Source organism: Corvus moneduloides, chromosome 4, assembly GCF_009650955.1.
Source record: "Corvus moneduloides isolate bCorMon1 chromosome 4, bCorMon1.pri, whole genome shotgun sequence".
NCBI lineage: Eukaryota > Metazoa > Chordata > Aves > Passeriformes > Corvidae > Corvus > Corvus moneduloides.
This window is the reverse complement of record NC_045479.1, coordinates 4,522,293-4,545,888: the sequence shown is the minus strand read 5'-3', so window position 1 is coordinate 4,545,888 and position 23,596 is coordinate 4,522,293. Positions and strand designations below refer to the sequence as shown.

Sequence of the window (23,596 nt, the reverse complement as noted above, 5' to 3'; positions counted from 1 at the left end):
TGGGGAGAGTTGTCCTCAGCACTTTGGTCAACCAAAACTTCAAAGTTTTTGCCATTTCCTGAGTGTTACAATGGAATAAGGCATTTTGTTTCTTTCTTTAGGTTATGGAAAAGAAGGTCAAGCTTTTCCCAGCAGACTGGAAATAGGTAGCCCTTGGTGCTGTTGTTTTTGCTTGCTAATGCAGGCTTTACCATCTAAGTGTTCCCATACCTAATCCTGTGGAGCATGCCCATGAGGATTGCCCTCTGTGAGAAGTGTTTCTGAAAATGATCATTTTCCCCTTCCTACAGAGACCAGAATTTCACATTGGGAAAGAATGATGGAAAAAACATGATTTAGTTTGCTTATAAAATGTTAAATGTTCTACTGCTCTGTTTAGAAGTAGCTATCTCTAGTTATGAAGTTATGAAAGAAAGATGGCACTGACTCCTTGAAGAAAAGTTTATATTTCCACAACTGTTTGGGTTTGGTACTCAAACCTCAACTTCTGCCACCTGGTAATCAGTTGATCAGTATGTAAGTAAATATAATGATGAGATGATCTATAGGAGATTGAAGAAATAATGAGGTAAATAAGGTAAATTCCTTTGTGGTGCACTTTGTGCTCCTTTTAAGGACGAAGCGCAAGATAATTGTCTCACCTTTTCTTTGGGTGTGTCATCCAGAGATTTCTCGAGTATGAGCCAAATAGATTAATTTGATATAAGCTTTTTAGTTATTGGTGTCCCTTGACTTTGATATTTTGCAGACTATATGGTATGGAACAGTATAAAAGTGTATCAGCAGGTGGATTAAAACATTCCTCTTGCTCAAATAATGTCTAGTTGTTAGCATTTGCTCATTCATGGTGTTTCACTGGATAGATCATAGAATCATAGAGTGGCGTGCATTGGAAAATGTCTGAAATATATTAGTGAGTTTTGTTTCAATAAGAAATTCTTGAAGATATTTGGCAAAATGAATTTGTTTCTTAAAAGTTTTATTAAGCACTGTGCTTAGGACTAGAGATTAAAAACAGCCCATGAAAGAAAAACATGTCCTTAGTCAGGAATATGTGTGTGTGTGTTTTGGCTCTGTCTCAACAAACGTGTGCCTAACTTAAAGAAGGTGAGTAATCTTGTTTGGTTGGTGAGGCGAACTTGCTTAAGTACCCTGTGAATGAGAGCACTTAGGAACGACTTGGTGTGAAGGTATCACAGGAAACAGGGCTAAGTGAAAGCCTTAGAAAGAAAGCAAGATGTTCTTCTGATTAAGACTAATGTCCACCTTCAGAGCATTATCTGCAGAACATCTCAGCAGTCGGGAAGTTACACAACTTGAAGCTGTTTAACTGTACTACAATGTACCTGAATTTATATTTTCTTCTTTGTACGTAAATGGTGCGGCATTTTTTGGTTTTTTCACAGCTACAGGAAGTTAAGCAGAGCTCCTACTTGAAAGACCTGATCACCTCATGTAGCTACATGACTCCTGAATGGCATGACAGTCCTTGGATTTTATTGGGGATTGGAGTAGGCTTGCATTTTATTGATGGAAGGATAGATCTGGATTTTCTCTGGGTTAGAACGTGCAACTGCCATTGACTTTATGGGAATTTTATTAAAGCTGAGATAGTCCTGTAACCTGGATTTATGCATTGCACAAAGAGAACCTGCATTCTTTTCACCAGATCTGCCGGATTTGGCAAACCTCAGGAAAAAGTGGATTCCTCAGTATTTACTATGATACAGTGTTGGGAAGGTCCAGAACAGAGTTTCCTGGAGGAACTGCCATCTGAGATGGACACAGCAGTGCTCTTGGGGCAACAAAGATGTTTGTTGTTTTTGTAAAACAACAGGATGCCAGTTGTGTTCAGCCCATGGTGTGGAGCACAGTGCTGCATGTGTGGAGGAGACTGATGCCCTCTTCATTCCATCACACACTACCTTCAGAAACCTCGATTGGCAGGCAGTATAAAATTGAAACAAACACCTCAAAATTCTCTAAAATAAGCAACATCCCTGCCCCTGACACTACTGCTTCTGGATTTAGAAGTAACGGTGTAAAATTGCACTGTCACTTGCAAAAGCATGTTTTTTTCAGCGTTTAGTCAAATCTCTTGCTCAAGACAATGAGTCTAATGAATACTCTTAAGCCCACCTGCTGATTGTGTTGATTAGGTGGGAAGGTAAACTCTATTTGTCTAATTAAAAGCTGATTGTGAAGCCAGCTTGTTTTTGGTATCTTTATCTGGTTTAACAGAGAAAGTAAATTTTTCTGCACATTGTAATTCCAGCTTTTTGTCTTCTGAGTGTATGAAAATTTGACAGTTTTGTCTTTTTTATTGCCTCTGAACATGGAAGTGGATAGGAGTCATCAGAGCCTCTGAGCAGCTTTCCCAGCTGGCTTAGGTTACTCCAAATTGCAGATCTGAGTCTATTCTCCCAAGAACTTCCTCCAGTTCTCCCTGAGGCATCACTCAGAGGCAATTTTTTCTCACCACATGCTGTCTAAGTTACCATTTATTCCAGCTATTGCTCGAAGGTGGCTGTTCTATCACTGTTGCAGTCAAAGTACCTGTCCAGGCAGACAAACAACCTGTCACTGAAAGCTGTGTAAATGCAATCCAGCAGCCATGCTCAAACAGCCGAAGGTTTTTGCATCTTTGACTGGAGGCAGCCAGCAATCAGGAAGCTCTGCTGGTCCACAGCCAAAAGAAATAGGGAATTCCCTCAGATTTTTTTTTTTTCCTGAAGCAATTAATGGGGGCGTAATCAGGTTCGGCTCCATATTAATCGGTGCAGTTTGGATATTAAAATTCTCAGTTCTGTGGCTGATGCTTCCCAGGCTGTTCTCAGGATTGCATTACACTGTGGTTGGGTTACAGTCATGGCAGCAGGATCAAGTGAAAGGAGCAGTTTTTCTTGCAAGTAGAAGCCACTCTTTTCCCTGAGTGGGACTTGAGATGCATAGAGTGGTCTGCCCTTCCTTGCTTGGGAGTTTCTTCCTCGCAGAGGAATCACTGGAAAAAGAAAAGGAGCAGCAAATCAGTTTAGTCAGTGGTGCAACAGCATCTAGCAACTGCAGCAAGGATCAAGACCTGTTTTGCTTTCTAGATCATCCTAACTGTAAAGTTTTTCTGCCTTTGGTGCCCTCTTCATCCTCCCCATGTAAACACTTTTATCTTTCCAGTGCCTGTGAGAACCATTGGGTTACTCAAAGAATCCCTTGGGAGCTGAAGAGGCAGCATCTTCCAGGCTCAGGGCCGTCATATCTGGTGAGATATATGCTGTTTATGCTGCCTTTTTTTTTTTTTTTTTCTGGAGCTATGTTTTGTTCAGTTGAGACAATTGCTATCATGAGCTGCACTTTAGTGTTAGCTTGGTTTCCTTTGAAGCTCAGAGTCTGGTATGGAAAGAGGTTGCTTTGGGTTAGTGATCAGCCTGCTTTGGAAGACACTTTGTGGTAGTCCTTGATCAAACTGACTGCCAGAAATTACTTGTACATTTGGGAATCTTCCACCTTGATTTTTCCCTTTTTTTTTCATGCTAAGGTTTATAAGTAAGTATGGGCATGGTAATTCAACACTCTAAAACACTGAGAAATTTTTCCATGTTGTGGCTCCATATTAATCTCCTGGTTCCTGGAAATTACCCGAGTGGGAAGGGGGTGTTTTTCCCTTGGGAAGGCCTAACTCTTGTGTCTTTGTCATTAACCCTACATGTGGCCATCTTTGCACGCACAGGGTACAGACTGAGGTAATGAGGTCAGCTCAACAGCCACACCAGGCTTTCTCCTGGTGAGAGGTTATGAATATGGAGACCATTATATGTCATTAAGATAATAATGCTGCTGAATATGTCAGTGAAGTCAATGACTCTCTGTTCCCCAGGTGTTCTGGTTTTAGTTTGATAGGGACATGTAAAAAAACGTTCTGCTTGCCAGGTGGGAGGAAATTTGCCTTTCAAAAGATTGTTGCTTCAGCACTTGATAGGAGTCTTGCTAAGAAATGATGATTGTAATAATAAATGTTCCCAGGCTGTACTTATTTTATAATTGCTGTTTAGCCCAAATTGCTCTGAGGAAACTCCATCATTCTGACTGCACAGGTGGAGGTTATGATGTCATGCCTAGCAAATTCACTGATTCAAAAGGATGCAGCATGTATATAAAATACTACTGCAATGCAGAGTTTTAGCAGTGAAAACTAAGGAAAACAGAAAGGATTCAAAATTTAAGTGAAGAAGCCAACCTTGATGAGGAGGTGAGGAAAGGACTTGCCTTGAATGGTTTCCTTGCTTGTTGAACACCTCTCTGGAGTGACTGTCACTTTCAGGGGCTGTGTCTTGCATGATCTGATCTGATGTTGACTTTTCCTATAAGGGGAAGGTTTGTAAGCATCCCAAGAAGTTACGGCCATACACGTGGTAGGGCTGGTGGCTGTTGTGTCTGCATTCACTTTTAGTGAGTTTGTGTCTCTGAGTTCACTGTCTCTGACTTCTGTTGCCTCAGTACCGTTTTTCTTGTTCACCTTTTCTGATGACTGGTGTTCACAGGCAGATTCAAGTAGCCAAGCAGAGCAAAGTCCTGAGCACATACTGAGTTCCTGTGGTCAGCTGGACCCTGACTGCTCCTCTGGCCTCTGGCTATCCCAGATTGTGTCAGGAGATGAGGGAAAGAAGAGCCAGGGTGAGCTGGGCTGAAGCCAGGAGAATAGAAACCTAAAAGTGAATTCGTTGGGCAATATTGGCTCCCAAACACAGTTTTTTTATTTGCACATAGATCTATAAAGGCTCCAGTTTCAGTCCTTGGGAATAATTGAACCTTAAGCAGTAATAAACAGTGCAATATTCAATTAGTGAGCTGTCCTGAGAAAGGCATGACAAAGTAAATTGGAGGGTTTTTTTGAGACTGTTAACTATGCTGACAGAGAGTTGGTTAATTCCTGAAGGATAATGTTTTGGGCAAAGTCCCAGCCTCCAAATGCCTGCAGGCAGACTTGTCCATATTTGTGGTATATTTGGGGTCTAGTGTTCCTCCTTTGGGCCATATATTTTAAGAGGGAATTTTAATGGAAGGAAACATTGCTGCAGAGCAACAGCCTTCTCTGAAACACTTTCCAGAGAAATTTTAAGGCCAAAGGTCTTGTTTTTTCAGGGCAAAAGATGTGAATCCTCTAACATTTACTTAGTTATAAATAGCCATGGGCAAGGCTCTAAGGATGGATTCCTGAGAGATTGTATCAGGGGTAGTTATTCCCCAAACTAAGCAAAGGTAGTGGTTGTCTTTTAATTGTCGTGTTGTCTTTGGTACAGAGAACACCATTATTAAACAGATAGAAAATAATTATAATAAATTTGAGGTTTTCACTCCTCTCAGGCTCAGGTGCTTCTTATTTCTCTCCAGTCCCAACAAGAACAAAAATGTGTCTTATTTCTGGGAAGAGATGGCAGTTTAATGCTGGGGGGGAACGTTCATGCTAAATGTTTTGGTTCTCCAGCCATGGCATCAGTGAGGTGGCAGGAGAAAGTGCAACCCCATGGGGAAAGATCTTAGCTGGGGTGCATGAGGTGCTGCTCTTGACCAGCTGGGCTTGGGCAGGGAACTGCATTTCATTTACCCACACCTCTCTTCCCCCACCTGTAAATCGGAGGGAGGATTATGACTTTCCTTCGAGGGATGCTGTTTGAAAATGTTGTGTTACTTTCCACTGCAAACTAAATCTGCTGGTCTTATCACTAATAAATAGGCGAGTGTTATCTAATTCCCTTAACAGGCTAGCTTGCCTCCTGCAGTGAAATTCAGCCTCTCCCTGTGTAGGTCTCACAAAGCTCAGCATGCAATTTATGCATCACCCAAGAGTTAACATGAAACCCAGCTGAGACAGAAGCCTTGCTAAAGAGCCTGAAGGCCAGAGCCTCTGTAAGTGCTGTGACATTTCCAAACAGAAGCACAGCATTAGAGGTGTCTTTACAGACTCAGGAGTCTGCTGGACCACTGGGCAGTCCTGGTGTATGTCAGGCATCTGCACCATCCATATGCATCCCCAGGAAAATAAATCCTGGCTGTAAAATCCTAAAAAATAAGAAAATGCACAGCATTATGTCTTGAAAAAGGAATGCAGTTTCTGATTTGCTTTCTAATTTTCTGTATCAAGAGTAAATGTACAGTAACTGAACTGACTGGAAAATGTTTGGTAATAAATACATTAGCTGAGACCTCAAATAGCAAGAGAAAGTATTTTTCAAACACCGATGTGCTTTTGTGTAGATGTGGTTTTTTTGTTAGTACGTACTAGAGAAGAAAAAGTAAAGCTGACTTCTAGTAGCTATTAGGTATCATTCCAATATTTTGCAGTGTAGCATTTATTTCTACTGATGTAAGACAGGTATTGAACTGTAAAAAGTTGTAGCCAGACTGTGTAAGATACTTGAAACTTTAGAGAACTGAAGAGATTTCCCACTGTAACCTCTCGTATGCTATCTGTACCCCTAAAAATTACAATTAATACCCAGTACTCAAAAAAAAAAAAAAAAAAAAAGACACAGGGATTAAATGACAGAATTGCTGCTTTTTTTGGTGGCTGTTGGTACTATCATATATGCTAAAGCATTCCGACCAAGGGCATGTGGCTGCAATGGAATTTGATGTACAATCAGTTTTAGGGAACAGCCTGTGCCTTGTTAATATAATCCATAAAAGGCTTCCAAACTTCCTGAAACCAGTCCCTTCTGTTTCCAAGTCTGCATATGATCTCATAGGAAATGATCTGGGAGAGGCCAGCTAATCCTTTTGCATAATCAAGGTAGCATTGCTCTTTTAAGGCCTAAAGTGAGGAGTTTCAGTGATATAAGCTCAATGATCCCCTTTTCTTCTGTTGACAAATCTCTATTATCAGGCCTTGCAATGATTTTGGTGGCATTTCAAAAAAGAGTAAGTGGGAAGGCTGAAGTGTGATTTGAAGACTGACCTTGATAATGTGATTAATTTACTTTGTCACCCTTTGTCTTGGCTATTTCAAAAATCCTAAACCACTTGCTGCCCAGTGAAATTTGGAAGACTGAAATGCAAGTACTTAACACAAGTGGGCAAGGTTGGTTTATTTTGCAGTGGGCTCAGAGGCAGGTAAGCAGCCTGCACCTTGCCAAGTTTCATAAAAGGCAGTAATAGCAAAAGAGTGAGGAAAACACCTGCCCTTTATATAGGTTTGGGATTGTAAAACCTCTCCTATGTGCATTAGCAATAGAGAAAGTAAGTGTGTTCTTGTGCTGGAGCCCTTGAAAACCTCTCTGTTTATACAAACCCAGGGTGCCTCATACAGTGCATGTTCTTTTATATCCTCGGGATACCCAGGATTTCCTTAATATATTTATCCCAAGAAGGGAAACACTCCTATGAGCTGCTGTCTCTGAAAGCCTTGTACGGCAGCGAGCGTCAACCTCCCCTGGCAGGGCAGGGAGAACAAAAGGCTCTGGGCTTTGTAACGCTGCACAAGTACAATTATGGACTACTTCATGTGAATAGGCAGCCACTGCACCAGGCTGAAATTACAGTGAGCCTAAGCAGAGGGCTCTGTGGCACTCTGCTCACTGCAGAGTTGTTAAATTTGGCACTCTGCTCTGGGCTCCAGTCAAACATTTTCTTAACCATATTAGGATACGTGGAAATTGGCCAGCCAGCAATAGGCCTTCGATGTACTTATTGCTTGTGCTCATATTTTATACAGTAGACAGGCACTGCTTCTCTTAAAAACGAGCAGGTTTAATAGAGTAAGACAAACAGAACCCTTTAAGCATTGTCCTCAAAGTAGGGTAAGAAAAGAGCATTTCCCAAGACAAAGGACATTGTTATAACAAAGGTTGTGGTTCCCTTGTGCTTTTCATCCGTAGATATTGATCATCCTGTAAATCAGATCCCAGTATTTCTATATTGTGCTGTTACTCAGGTGAAAACAGAGTGAAGTGAGCCTGGCTGGCTCTGACACGAGCATTCCCGCTCCCTTTGCTGGCTCATCCAAGGCATGGCAGTCCCAGTAGAGAGGGAAGGCAGAACACTGGATTGGTGACTCTCAAGATTTGCTTGAGTTTGGCTTACGAAGCAAAACTACCTGGGGGTGGTGCAAGAACAATGGGCCTGGCCTGTGTTGCTTCAGAGGTAAGGATGTCTGAAACTTCCCCAACAAGGGATAGAATGTTCTGCTGGAGAAATTCCAAAACAGAAAGTCTCCAATCTTTAACTGACAACTTCTTGTTCTTAAGGGATGAGAATTTGGGAAGCAGTAGTGTTGGTTAAGCATATTATCAGGTCTACCCTGTACTCTGGCAGATTTTGTTATTAAAATTACTTTTTTTCATCAGTTAATGTTTTTATAATTTTTAATTTACTGCTGGTCCCTGTAGCTGTAAACCTTTTTTTTTCACTAAAATGGTTCTCTGTCCTTGCTAATGTTGTTCTAATACTTGCAGATAGTTGTCACATCCCCTACTTAAAGCTTAGTTGATGCATCTGTAGCTCTTTTAATCTCTTAGTAAGTCAGGCCCTCTCTGCTTGCTTAACACTTTTATGGCTCTCTGGGTTGTTACTGTCATTCAGGAAATGAGTTCTCCAGAGCTGAGTGCAGTATTCCAGGTGTGATCACCACAGAGCTGTATTAGGGATATCACCTTTCTGCCCTCTGTGTTTCACTTAGTGTTGCATGGACTCTGCTACCACATCAAGCATTATTTGATGCCTACTGCAAAAAAACCAAGGCCAAATTTAATTTTTGATCACAAATTTTGGTGACATTTTTCAAAGATGCAGAAGTAGCTGAATCTGTGCCTGTGGCTTGTAGCTCAAGGCAGCACCGTGCTGCCAGGAGGGCTGGAATCATCACATCATCTCATCAGCTTTTTGCTGATGGTGTGTATGAATTTACACAAGTCCTTTGACTACTTGACCCTCATGGCTGTGTTAGTGGATAATTACACTGTAGTAGCTGCATTTGGTAAGGCTGTGAGGGTTGGTTCAAGTTTGTGCATGATCTGGAAGACATAAAGAAGTGGAAATGTAAAATATTTGGGCAAATGGCTGCAGAAAACCACATTACATGACCTGTAAGCCTATGCTGTCCAGGCTTGTGGAAGTTGAGGAGGGCCATCAATAAAAATCCTGTTTCTGTATAATGGTTTATTTGCTAAAAGAAGAGGGGAACTAAACCAAATGAAAATAATGAACTTTTTATTGAGGGTAACCTCTCCAAAGTTCACTAGAGACCCACTGAGAATATGGTTTTAACATGTCCAAGTTTGCTTTGTTGTTTTACCCAGCTGCTGATTTTTAATTTGAGAGACCAGCACAAGCAAGAATACATTTGGTTGAGAGTCTTGGAAAAGGAAGTAAGCCTATCTTTTATTTAGGCATGTTTATATCAGCACAGAATGAATGCAAAAAATGTAGCAGAGCTAGGAGTGGGGCATGGAGAGAATAAAGTATTGTTTTTGCATATATTCTGAACTCATGTAAATTATGACACATCACAAATGATTCTTCTGAACCCAGGCTGGTGAATCCCCTCACTGGCGCAGTGTATGGATTTATCAGGTTAAAAACCCCTGCATTTGCTGCGTGAAGCAGCTGGAGGCAGACTTTTCCACCTCTACCCATCATTTTTAAGATACAAATCTGATGAAGTTTTCGGCACAGTAACATTCAGTTGATGATAATTTGTGAGGACCTGGTCTTTATTAGTGTTATATACCTGGTGAGGGGGTCTGAGTATTGTAACATATCTGAAATCCAGGCTCATTCATGGGCAGTCTTCTTAACCAGGTCCAGTACTGCTTATGTGAGCTGGGAAATTTGCAGTGGTGGTCCCTGAGGTTTACAAAGCCATGCATGATTTACAGTTTTAGTAAGCAAAGTTTATATTTGGAGGTGAATTCTCTGAGGTGGCTGAGGATAAACAGTTGAAAAAAAGCTTTCTTAGTGATAGTTGAATTTTCCACTGCACATAGCTGCTTGTAGAATTTGGTGTTTGGAAGGTTAGAAACCCACTTGTGTGAAAGTTACTGCCCAAGTAAAGGCTTTTCTGCAGACTGGAGCCATGGATGAGGACTGAAAGGTGCGTGAAACGTTTAAAAATTGTAAGGAGGGTATGCAAGGATGCATGAGCTCTTGGGGTAGGAGGGAGGGGATTTCGGGGGATTGATTTTCATGCTCACATCACACTAAAACAAAATGAATGGAAATGCAGCCTCAGTACTGAATCCACTTAAGGGAAATGAAGAAGGAAACATTTCTGTTGGTTTCCATTTTAGATCCATTACAGAAAGGAGCTCTGCTGTAGGGCTGTAGTTCAATTCAAGAAGCATTTCTATGGAATTTTGGCATTAGGGGGACTTCCCAAGAACAGCTACTGTCCAGAAGATATTCCAGCTCAAATCTTCTGAGAGCAGTTTGAAACGTTGGCACAATTTCATCTGAAGTCTGATCCAACTTGAACTGTGAGAGGAACATAGGAGGCTCTGATTTGGATCTAAATGGCTCCTCTCTACACTGTCCAACTTGCACATAAAATGTGCAAACAGAAGAACATCCCAACCAAGCAAACCCCCAAATGACCCCTTATAAAGGATATGAAAAAAAAAAAAAAAAAGGTTGTACAGAACTTGTATTTGATTGGACTAAGACATATTTTGAACCATGGATAGGAGCAGAGGACAGCATCTCCTCAGCAGTGAGAGGGGGAGGTTGTGGCAGGGGAGACATGGCACAGAAACAGAAGTGACCCACGCTGCACTTGTGGGAAGTGGAGCCTCTGTTTGGGATGGCTTTGAGCAGCCTTAGCAGAAATTCTTTCTGCCACAACTAATTCACTTATTACTGAATTACTTATCATGTGCATGTGGACCTTTGCTGGGTTTAATCCTAAACCACCAGTGTAGGAACCCAGAGTGCCGAGAATATTTCTCTGCCTGTTTTTAAGGGTTCTTACCCCCCTGAACAACACTGTTTTAGCCTCAACCCTTGGAAAAAATTACCAACGATCAGACAAGAACTAGAAAATAGTGGTGGGAATTAGGTGATAGACTACTATGTGAGATTGTCACAGGGTGAAAAATTTAGAGGTTTTGGGCTTCTCTTTGTAGTAAATAGATAAGAGTAAAAAGTATCAAAATGGAGGATTGTTGTTGTTCTCTAAACCTTCTTCTCCTTCTTCTACTACTCCATGTTCTGCAGTAAAAGTAGTTTGGAATGATTGGATAGAGAATTCCGCAGTTCCTGCCCGTGTTACTGAATAATTGGTAGGAAAGTGAAAATAATGTACCTTTTTAGTAACTATTGGTTAAATTATCTTTAAAAGGCTGTGTAAATCTTGATAATTAGAGACTCCTCTCCTGCTTTTCTGTGCTCTGTGCTGTACCTGGGTCAGGCTGGTGGCTCTGTTCCTCTGATAAGACTTAATAAACAGCTATCCAGCAGCATTGAAACTCCAGGAAAAGTCTTGGTTTATCTTCGAAACTCCTTGCAAGGACTTTTAGAAAATTCTCTCCCATCAGGAGGGACTTGATTTATGGCATGGTTTGGTGTCACACCAGGACTGGGTTGAGCTCTGTGAGCAGATACAGGAATATTCAGCAAGATGCCTTGGTTTTTTTGTAGCTCAGTTTTCCCACTTGGAATAACCTGACCTGACATATCCAGATTAGGTTCTGTTCCGTTCTGTGTTTGGTTATGCCAGAGGTGTATTTGCATGTCAGTGACACTGTACAACCGATCGTGTGAATATTCAGTGAAATGCAATTCCTGCCTGAAGTGTTTCCAACTCACCCAAAAATAGGCCTGTGCAGAGAGGGAGCAGAGATGTGGACTCACTTTTCCAGAGGTCTTAGATTCTGTTTAGGAGAGGGCTGGGTTTGGAGCCTGGTGTCCAGAAAAGGCTTCCAGTGGCTGACTTGCTAAAGCGTGTTATGGTCTAAATAATAATGGCATTGCTACAGGGAAAAGAGTCCTGATTTGAGCAAAGGGGGTCTCAGACCCTTGTAGACAGTTTCTTTGAAGGCCAGGTGACTTTGCTAAAGGAGTCACCTGCATGACTGAGTGTGGCTGTGACAGCAGGAAGGAATGGGCTGGCTGGGCTCACAGAGAATCCAAACTCAGAAAATCCAAGCTCAAGAATGAGTCTGGATGAGCTGGCTACAGCTTGGACCCAGACTTCAAAGCCTTCAATGGACTTCTAAATAACCCAGTAGGAGATTTTTCGATTCGATTCTTTTTTCCTAGACATGAGACAGCAGTATGAAGCTGAGATCTGTGTGTGTTCTGGGTCTTGCCTCCTATTTTATGCGTATAAAAGGCAGATGTTTTGAAGCACTGATAAATTATAGTCCACCTGTGTTGCCCTTGGGATGGAATAATGGTGTTGCTTTGGATGTCTTTTTTTTCTATGTGCCTCCTTCCATAAGCCTGTGGCATGTAGCAGGGTGAGCTCAAGAGTTAGTACTCCATTTACTTGTGTTTTGGGGAGAAAAGTCTCCCTATTGCTATTTTCCCTTCCCCACTCCCCATCCCCTATCCTATTTATTTCAGAATTTTAATCATCCTAAGAATTTGGTTAAGTAGCTTGGATATAAAAAAAGATTGTTTCGTGACTCTTAATAATGTGTAGATGTGCACGTGAAGTTAAAAGTTAAGTGCATGTCATGCTCCAGACTGTAAGCTGAATGCTGAGGGATACAGAAAAAGAATTTCTCCTGTTTTTATCCTGCTTGTTATTGCATGATTTGATAGGTAAATTGTGGATTAGTTTCATCTCCTTACAAATATCTTATAGCCACTCTTGGAGGCAGGATGCTGATGCTGGTAGAGTGGCAGCTATAGCTGATATCAACTCGTGCTATGCTGGTGATCCAAACAAGATCAGAGCTGTGGAATAATAGGAAAAGGAATTTTATAAGCAAATTAAATACATGGAGAAGTTCAAGTGGAAACAGTAGTGGTTAAGGGGAGAATTTCAAGGACAGGAAATAGGTATGCAGTGAAAGTCAAAGCTGGTAACTGTCCATTGTATTTCTTTAAATGTTCATGTTCAGATTCCTATTTTTTAAGGAAAAGAAATTGAATTAATGGACTTTAGAACTGTATGCTTGGCAAAAAACCTCCCTGCATCTTGAATTCATTATACTTATACAGCCATCCCAAACTGGCTTTAGATTGGGGTTTTGTATGTTGGTTTGATTGTTATCTATGGTTAACAGTGTCCATAGTCAATGTATCTTGGGTTTTGGTTTTGTTACATCTGCCATCGATTTTTGATACCTTCTGGCTATGAGGATTTGCTGCCTTGCCAGTTGAATCCTTAGGAACCTCTGTCTGCAAGTGCTTCTTGGGAGAAGGCAATGACCATGCACTTCCTCCTCCATCCTGTGGTCTTGTGAGGAGCTCCAGCTTCCTGCTGTTCTTGCTGAAGACACACAAGTAGCACTTAGGCTGAAACTGGCAGGTAGTATTAAAAAATATATTAAATAATACAGAAGATAGACTGGAAAAATGTCAGCAGCTGATCGGGTTCATTCTATTGGCCCAAAGAGGAGGTTACTGTTTAAAATGAGTTTTGAGTGGTGTATTTTGTTCTGGAAGTGTCCCATGCAGAGGTTTGCAGTTTGCCTCACTTGACCTGTAACAGTGCTTCATTATCTTTCCATTTACACGTTTTCCCAAGGGTCTAAATTAGTAGGGAAATTGCTGGTGTCAAGGGAGAAAATCAGTCTCTGTTGCTCCACTTTAAGCACATTACATCTTCTCCTGCCCTCAGGGGACATGAAGGGTTTATCATTCTCTGATATATGTGTGAGAATTACTGGTTTTTAGGCTTGGCAAGCCCGACCCTTCCAAATTCTCCATGGACACCATGTTTCCTAGAGCTCTGAAAACTTTCATTGCTCTCTTCCAGCTGTTCCCGTGTTTCCTGAGGCAATGTATACCTGTGGATATACTCAGGTTTCCAGCCAGGAACTGACCAGTACCCAGGAGGGAAGGAGTGCTGTTTGTAGCTGATGTTTCCAAACATATGACATTGTTCCTACAGTGTGATTTGCCACCAGCCCTGGGTTTTAGTTTTTTGACTCCTTTTTTTTTTTGATCTGTCAATTACTGCCTCAGTAAAAGATTCTCTAGTGTTTGTGAAAGCAATTATGTATTTTTGGAGCGATTTAACCCACAAATTGGGAATACTCACTGAAAATGGCCTGATTTTGCATGTTCTGGTTACTTGTCCCTTCACTTGCAATTCTTAACTTTCATGGGGTTTTTAAGCTATTAAAAGCAAAAGATGTGTCAATGAATATTGTCAGTGATCTCTCTGCTCAATGGCTTGGGCTGCCTGGTATATTCAGCCACATTCTGGCTTCACAGGATAGATCAGGCTAAAAAAACAAAATACACTGAAACAAGGAGGCGAGCCCTAGAGCAATGAGGGGAATGAAAATGCATGTGTGAAATGCTTCAGTGAGGTTCTTGCAAGTGCTTAGAACAGCAATTAGAGAAACACTTTGTGAGAGCAGGATGCATCTGGAGCCAAGTTTCTTCAACACCTATGGGTGTGCTTCGTATTAATTTTTAATATCTGGTTTTAGAAATCTTGAGAAAGTAGAGGTAATGCCATGACAGAAGAACAAACATATTTTGTTGAAAGTAGAGTGAGTCCTGTGGAAGATATCATGTTATTAAAGTGGAAGCCACCTCCTTCCATGTAAGAGGGACAGCTTAAAGCGAGGTGCTTGCTCCTCCAATCCTCCTTGCTACACCATGACTTAAAGACTTTGGAGTCTTTGAAGTAAATTTGTTGTAGTAGCAGGAGAATCCCGATCACCTCCAGCCTGGCTTCCCAGAGGCTTCCTAAATGCTCAGATGGTTGTTAATGAGGAGGACAGGTCTTATAAATTCCCTAAAGAAGTAAATTGAGAAGGTGTACATTGGTGTAGCAAAGAGATGGTCAGTTCCTAGCAGCCGTTTTCCATGGTTTGAGTATGCTGAATTCAGAACAGCAGACCTAGAGGGAAAGGTTCATCACTGTTCTTTAATGCTACTGAGCTGTTCATTCAGTTCAAGCCAGCTTTTTCTACTTTGTAAAACAGAGGGGGAATGAAAAAGAGTGCCTGTCAGCGTAACTATGCAGTAGAGAAAACAGCTGTGGAAATACAAGGCCTAGGAAATATAAGATTGGACTTGTTACTGTAATGAAGCATAATGGTAGGAATTCACAATGTATCTGTTATTATAATGAAGCAGAGAAAAAGCTCTAATCCTCTGAAGAAGACAAGGAGTTTTTTTATTATTTGCCCAGGTGTGGGTGTGATGGATGGGGCCAGATATCAGTGGTGTAACTGATATCAGTTCTGTGTGGGTAAAGCTGAACCTGGCCAGTATTCTCAGCAGAGCCTTCCTAAAGGGGTGAGCTTTATTGTGTCGGTGACTACCCAGCCACAGCACTCACCTTCAGAAATATCCAAGCTTATCTCTTAGGGTGATAACTGATACACTGTAGATTTTCATAGTGCTAGGAGAAGGAAATACCTGCTGTTTCAAACTTTCCCGTGCACTGCACGTTTTTAAGCTCACCAACTTGTCTTCCTTTTGAAACTGCGGAAAGTTTTCTGGTACTGTGGTGAATATGTAGACCTTAGCTGGCTGCTCGGTATTGTTTATAAAATTCTGTTTGTGTATTTACAGAAGGGTAATTGAAATCCATGGAAACATGAAATAGACTTTCAAGTATGTTTTGAGCCAGGATCTGAATTACAATAAACATATTGATAAGTCACTTGTGCAAAGGTAGATATTTGTTTTCCTCTTCACAATGAAACAGAAGTGTAAACACTGAGAATTTGCTTAGTAATGTAATATCTTATTTTTGTAGATTTGTGAAAAAAACAAGTGTTTTCCTTTTGCCTCCCCACCCATTCCTCTGGGGCATTGTTAGAATCTGTCTGATCTGATGCAAACCTAGGGAACTGAAACAATTTTTTATGGATTAAAAAGAAAAAAAAAAAAATTGGGTTTGGTCATTTCCCCAAGGCCTCAGGAATGTTAGTGATGTCACTTTTCTTTCCTCAGAGTTGCCTTTAAGAGTTCATCTCTGTTACAAAGGCCATGATGGCTATTCAAGAAACATTTAAATAAAACTATGGCAACTGAAGTCTCCATCTCATCAGCAGGTCGTGGTTCAGTGACAAATTATCCATGAGGGCTCATAGCAATCAATAAGAAACGTCGTAGTTGGATAGTGTGATGCATCTGTGATCCAAATCCTCACTGCTGATTCCTGGTGCTAGCAAGCCAGCTGCCAGCTTCACTTCCTACTGGCAGGCTATGTGGTGGATTAGGTACTGCCTTTGCTTGCAAAGCCATGGCAGAGCTGGTACAAAGGTGTGATGCAGGTGTCAACATCATGAGCTAACAGGGCAAAACCGTGGGCACAGATGTTCAGATTTGCAGGCTTTGGTGGGAGTTTTGTGCACAAACCTAGTGAGTGTGAAACCTCAGTCTGGGTGTAACTGGTCAGCCAGTTGTGAATTCAAACTACCTTGGTTATCCTTAACATTGCAGGTGAAGTAGTGCTTTCAGAAAGAGGGTGTAGGTGAAGGAAATTAACTGCTCACAGTTACCATGCTGGATGAGAGCCACTTCCATCTCTGCCCTCAAACTTCTGTAAAAGTCTTGTACGGCGTCAATTGTGTATTTCTCATGTCATTTTTCATTATATAACATATTCCTACTCTTGAAATCTGGTTTAGATGACTAAAATACATATGTAAAAATGGAAAAAGGGAGATTAAATTTACATTCCTTATGAGTGGTAACAACGAGACCTCAAATATTGCTGTCTCCTGTTTTATAAGTTATGATCTTGAGGCTTCTAGGTGTATCTGTTAGATCAGTGTTAACATAAGTGATTCCTTTCATCCTGCTGGGAGTGGTGTCAGTGTTGTGCTGTAGTGAATGGTGCTAGGAAAAAACAAGATGAGTTGTTTAATGAGATTTAGGTAAGGTTGACATTAGGCTTGAATGTCATGGCTCCTGGAGATGTATCATAGGATTTTCCTTCCTCTAAATACGAATAAAGTAAGAGCTAAAACACATGGCCAGTCAGAAAGCCTCCACAATGGTGAACATTGGTAAATAGCTGGATTGAGTCTTTGAGGATTGAAGTTATCCTCTGACTGTTCCAGAGATTTTCCATCCCTCATGTGGGAGCGAGCAAAGATGTGAATTCCCTGGGATTTGATCCCGTAATGTGTCTCAGTGGGAAGCAGCATGAAGCAGGTTTCAGCACGTCGTGTTGAGGAGTGCTTAGTTGTAGGTGGGTTGTACAGTGCTGGCAAGAGTCACCCTCAAGTTTGTCTCAGGCAACCCTTTGGTTCCTATGTTGGATTCTGCATATTTCATGGTTGATTTAGCTGGGTTCACAGAGCTTTCTGTAAACCATGGAGTGCTAGGAAGAAATTTATGGGTTTGAAAGGATAACCAGCTTCATAGGGCAAATGGCACTGTCTCTGATTACTGTATGAAAGGAAGTTTGGGTTTACCACTAATTGCAGATAAAACTTAATATTTGCGAAGGAGACACGTATGATTTATTTATAAGTGTTTTCTGTTTCCATAATGAAATTTCCTTTGGGTTTAAGTACAGTCATTTGGAGGAAAAAGCAGAGGTCTGTGGCTCATTAGTTTCTGGTGGTTGTCAGAAGCCATTAATCAATTGCCCCCTTTACCAACATAGGTCCTAATCAGCAAAGCATTTAGGCACATGCTTAACTATAAGCATGTGTTTTGGAGCACTTTGCTAAATCAGGGCTTCAATGTGATTCAAGCTTGCTGTATTTTTTTTCCAAGTCTAAGGTTACCCTGAAATGACAGGAGCCACTAATACTTCACCAAAAGTGTCATGTACCTTCCTCACCTGTCTTTCTAAAAAGTCATATGCAAGGGGGGAAAAAATGGGTCAATTTTCCCCTCATCCTTTTCAAATCCTACCTCAAATGGAGGCTGCTGTCCTGAATAGTAGGGCATGTGAAAGAGCAGCAAGCCAGGAGCAAGGGGAGGGAAATCTAGGGAAAGCAGTTTCCACTTGATTGTTTTGTTCTCTCCAATCTCTGTTTTTGCTGAAGCTTGCTTGGTTATGAGGAGGAAAGAGGAAGGCAGCAGATCTATGTTTTGATACAGCCAGATGAATCCTGGTATGCCAGATCTAATAAATCTAGGTAGGGTATGCATCCGTCTTAATGTACAGAGGAGATAGAGAGTAGGGAAACTTGAATTTAATTCTCCCAAGTGCTTCTACACTATTAAAAATTACAGTGTGACTTTCAGCAGTGACTAAAGGTCAAGACTGAGGGTGATGTTCTCAGTCCAAGTCTTGTCCCCTTTGGCCCAAAAAGGATGCAGTCCAACCACAGCTGTCCTGCAGAGAAATTCCCTGGAAGAAGCAGCACTTCAAGTGGCATAATGCCAGCATGACCGCCCCCTTCCCACCCTTCCCATTTTTATTGCAGTGTCAAAGGGACCCATTTTTTTCTTTACATTTATTCATATACTATTCCTAATTTAGTAGAGATGATTGAGAGCTCTCAGAAATTACAGCAGCTACTAGACCAATACCATTTTTTATGGTTCAGCAGGAAGCTGGATATCTTGATAGTAAAGGTAACCAGCCTTATACCCTTCAGGATTTGTTTTGTATAGGAGAGAGTATGGCCTTTAGGCAATTTTTCTCCATTCTGTGAAAGCCAAAGCTCTCCAGCAGTGACAGCCATGTATCACACACTGTCTTGATTCCTTACAGACTTGGCAGTAGGGATGCTGCGTGTTGAATCAGCAGCAGCACTTTTTGATAAACATAGATTTCCTTTGGATTTTCTCCTCTCAAATGTTGCTGTCATTCAAACTTGTTTTGCTTGTGAAATCTGACATCATCTCAGCCCGAGGTAGTAGGTGGGAAGGAAAATTACTTCATTGGTACGTGTTTCCCTTTTCTTCCATTTCTGTATTTGACAGCAGCAGGAGCACTTGATGGAATGGTGCACATAAACCTTTGCTGTGTACATTGCACGAAGGGAAATGACAACTGAGTTTTGGCTTTCAGGCTGAAGCAAGGCCTACATTGCTCCTAATGGACCCTGACTCTGCAGCATGCAGTCAACAGATTAGTGTGGAAAATTTTGCGTGCTTCCTTTGACTTTCTATTGGTATTCTTTCTATCCCAGAGAAAAGAAACCAAAACACTTTCTATTTTCTGTATTAATAGTTTTATACCACACTTAAGGCAAGCTTAAGCACTGTTTATGTTGAAAGGCATTCCAAGGCCTCAGAGACTTAAAATCTGATCAGATGAGAATCAAAGGGCAGTAGGGGGAGAAGCAGCATTGAGGTAACCCCCTGTCCCCAATCTCACCCCAAAACCACGTGACAGAGTTAGGCAGAGAAGTCTCATCTTGAGTCCTAGGTCACAACTTTCCCTTGTTGGTAAAAGGATGTCTTTCCAAGGCTTGAAGTGTTTTCTGTACTTTGGCTGATAATTGTGGCAGTGGCTTTCTCCCCAGCATGCTTTTTCTCTGGAACCCTAAAAAGAATTGTCACCCTCACCACTTGTGGAATCTTTTGGATAAAGATTGTTTTGCCACTCTAGCGTGAGTTACCGAGGCAGGTAAAAGCACAGACTTTCCATGGTACATTCGGTTTTTAATTTTAAAATTTGGAACATGCCCCTTTGAATGATTTTGATTTCAGAAAGTTAAAGCGACCCTTACAGACTTTTTAAGATAGCTCACTTTTTTCTTCATGCTTTGATCATGCAGTTACTTAGAATGCCTCACTGTCTTGTGCTTCTTCAATGTGCAGGAAGTTTAGGGGGCTTCACAGCTCCTACCTCTGTGACTTGCTGAGCACTCTGTGTTTGGGTATTGCAGCTTCATCAGGAGCAAAAACTGTGGGCTTGCAAAACTGTCCTAACAGAGCAAATATAGGTGGTCCTGGAAAGTGGAATCCTTAGCCATCCATAAAAGACACTTGACAAGAGCAGAGATTTGATCTTGAATAATTAAAGTGCCTGTGGTTTTTTTCCAGTCTATGAAGTTTAGCAAAGAAGAAGGAAGAAAAGGGAAAGGATGGTCAGAGAACAAAGGGAGAAATGGTGGGATATGTGTGATTAATACAGTTCTAACTTTGCTGTCTGCGATGACACTATGCAGTGATGAAGTGGATGTATTCTGTGATTTATTTTCTTCTACTTTAAAGCAGCGGAGCTCTAAAAATGACTAATGAATGTCCTTTCAAGGTTCATATCCATGACCTAATTCATGTGTGCAGGAATCCTGTCTTCCTCTTAACTGCTGCATAAAGTTGAGGGTTGCTCATCTAAAGAGCATTAGAGGCCAAAGCAGAGACTCTGGACAAGTTCCAGCACTAATAGCTGCATTCCAGTGAAAACAGGAATCAGATGCACAGTGCACATGATAGTCTAATTGGCAGATGCTATTTACCATATGTTAATTGCCAGTTGTATTGTAAGTTATGATGTTGATTAAGGCAGTAATTAGAGCAGCTCCTTGTAAGATGCTGAGTTTTTAAAAATAATTGTTCCGGTAGATGCATTTTTATCAGTGTACCACTGAAGCTTATTCTTTAGAGCAAAACCTTATTAATGTGTATTTTTCCTGATCTCAGTAGGACTAGTTTCCACAGAAAAGTTCCTATCTGAGGAAGTGTCCTGCTGTACTTTATTTGGACTATGGAAGATAGTATGTTTGCACACTGTTTTTGTGCTACATCTGTTGTAAGATTTATCAGTGTATATAAAATGTCTATCTACTTGATGCAACCATCTGTAGGCCTAAATAGGGATTATTCTCTGGAGTTATTAGAAGTGAATACGATAATACGTAGAGCACCGTACCCCCAGTGGGGATGCTAGTATATAAATGAAGTTCAGTTTACGTCTTGTGGACAAGTTCCACTTTTAGTCTGGAGGCTGGAAATCAGTCTTTGGACTGTGCAAAGCACGTGGCAAGCTTCTCATACTGCATTGTCTGTGAGGTGTTTGGTATTTCATAGTAGAGGAAAGAGCAGGGGAAAACTGTTGCAAGAACAAGATCCGAAAGGTGTTCTCATCCTTCAGACCAGTTGAACAGGCATAATGCTGTAGTTCCTCTCTGGTACAGAGTGATCCCAGGATTGTTGCTCCTGGGGGAGCAGCTGCACAGCCATGGTAGTTTGTATTGCTGAGACTGAGCAGTTCTTCAGCTGTATCCCACTGCTCACATTCTTGAAATGACTTCTGTTCTGGTAGCTGAGCTGGCTACCTTCACATGGGACATATCTAAAGACATCCCAGAAGAAACACAGCTAATCATCTGGTTGCCCTAATGATGCTGGTGTGGAGGTGGAAGAAAGTGCAGAACTGGAAATCACCCATGAATCCTATAGCCTGTAGGTCCATTCTCAAACACATACTGAAACCCCCACCATTGGCACAAGCTTGTGAGTACAAGAGGGTTTGTCCTGTGTCACCACACTTCCCTCCTGCCATGGTGCTGAGGTTTCCCTCTGCATTTAAACTGGAGAGAAGCTGATTTTCTGTCACTGTTCTACAGTCAAAGTAGTCACCCAGCATCATGTTGTTATAACAAGGTTTTGAGTTGTACAAGCAGACGTGAGGAAAAAAGCTCATTTTTCTCTCCTTAGAAAAAGTACTTCACATAATCCTGGTGAACAGTGTGTGTTGCTTTGAGTGACTAATTTATATCCATTCTCTCAAAGTGGAAGGGACTCCAAGCAGAGGAAATCATCCCGTTGAAGGAGAGGCTACTTTGATTTATGTCATCTTCAAAGTGTTCGGATTTCCAGTCACACTCTAAGCTCTCAAACTGAAATAACTACGTCTACCCAGGGATTTGTCAGGGCTTAGCTGCATCTGTTCAGAATTGTACTTCTCATTGAAGTAGTGCAGCTTTTTCTTCCTAGAAGAAGCTGTTTGTGTACTAGTCAAAGGCTGCAGTTGTAAAGGCAAGATTGAACTGGCAAAATTGTATGTGTGAGGTTTTTGGTTTAGGGTTTTTGTTTATTTCTTTTTTTTTTCCCCTTTTATGCTCTAGCAATAAATTTTACATTGATGTAAATTGATCCATTATTGCTTGGCTGTGGATGTGTCACCAGGGATGTGGTGTGCAGGGCACCAAAGAGAGCAAACCAACCCATCACTGCTATGAACAATCAGGCAGTCTGTATTGGGACAGGTATTTAAAAATGGAGACAAATCAATCAACAGAGGAATCTGCACATCTGGGAACGGAACAAGTTTTTAGTGTTTGTCCTAAGAATAGAACAGCTTGGCTTGCTGTTGGTTGGTCTGCTCATGAGTCTTAGGCCATGGACACCTCATGGAAGAAGGGCAAATAGTCCAGGAAAACTTAAGATTTCATCAGAGTGTAGATGTACCTACCATGTACCTCTTCTGAATGCCCCCAGGGAGTATCTTCCTCTTTGAAAGAATGAAGAAGGCAATGAACAGATACATTTTAAGCATTGTGTCCTGATTTCAAGAACTCTTAAGACTGTCAGATAAGTAGAAATTTATTATGGACAGTCAGCATTCTCCTGGATGTCTCTCTGAAGTTCTGTTAGATCTGTCTTGAAGTTGTAAGAATGCTACGCTCTTTGGGGGCTGAGAAATCTGTGTCTACATTAACTCCATGGAGATTTTCATGGAGTGTCTTCAGAGGTGTTTGGTCAATCCCCAAGCACAGGTGATCCTACTGCAGTTCTAAAGGGGCTCTAAAGATATTGCTGCTGTTTTGTAGGCTTAGAACAAGACAGTACTCAGGACTTGTCTGAAGCTTCCTCTGTTTTCTACATCCTCCTCTTCCCCCCATTATTTTAAAAGATTTAGATGTCATTTATGGTTGTATAAAGAGGCCCTTCAATCTGTGTCGGGTTTGTGCTTTGGTTCTGGCTCAAGCCACCAAGCTGACAGCAATGGAATTGCTATTTCTGGAGAAGTCAGCAGTTTATCATCTTCTGCCTCATTTGTCACTGCCCGCTCTCCCTTTTCAGAGCATACCACTGAAAGAATTTGACAGAAACCAGTTTTGTGTTTCTAGGAAATGAATAATTTGTTTCTTTCAGAGAGAGTGGCCTTTTTTTTTTCCCCTGTAAAGAAAACCAAATAATAATAATAAAAAAGCTGTTTCACTGTTTGACACACTGGGAGGCCCCCGTGCAAACTCTTCATTCACAGAACATGTCTGTGACTGTACAAGTTATTTTCCCTCTTTTATTATCAGCCTTTTGTAAAATGAGAACAGAAATGACTCCTTCCTTCACAGGTTTGTTGTGAGATTGAATACTTTGGATCACTCCTTAGTGCAGTGGAAATCCTTTGCATAGCACAGACAGAAGCAAAAACTTCAGTGTGGTTGAATGTTGACTAAAAGTGAGTAGAGATATATTTGTGCTTGTGTATGGCAAGAAACCATAAAGATTTAGCCAGGTGAAGAGATAATAAAGTATTACCTGAAGCCTTCTCTGTGTGGAGTTTCAACTGTGTTTTCTTCATGCTGGAATGCAGCTCTTCTGATTTCCC

The 23,596-nt window shown here is 41.2% G+C and overlaps 1 protein-coding gene across 5 annotated transcripts in view; it reads left to right on the top strand.

The window, feature by feature from the left end:
* CALD1 (caldesmon 1) overlaps positions 1 to 23,596 on the top strand; it is a 177,311-nt gene that overhangs the window by 34,348 nt on the left and 119,367 nt on the right. For 4 of the 5 annotated variants that reach the window (XM_032105936.1, XM_032105943.1, XM_032105940.1 and 1 more), the window contains exon 2: positions 3,172 to 3,256. The exons of the other annotated variant lie outside the window; for it this stretch is intronic. The gene's annotated coding sequence lies outside the window, so the exon portion shown is untranslated. The remainder of the gene's footprint in view (positions 1 to 3,171; positions 3,257 to 23,596) is intronic. 5 annotated transcript variants of the gene reach the window in all.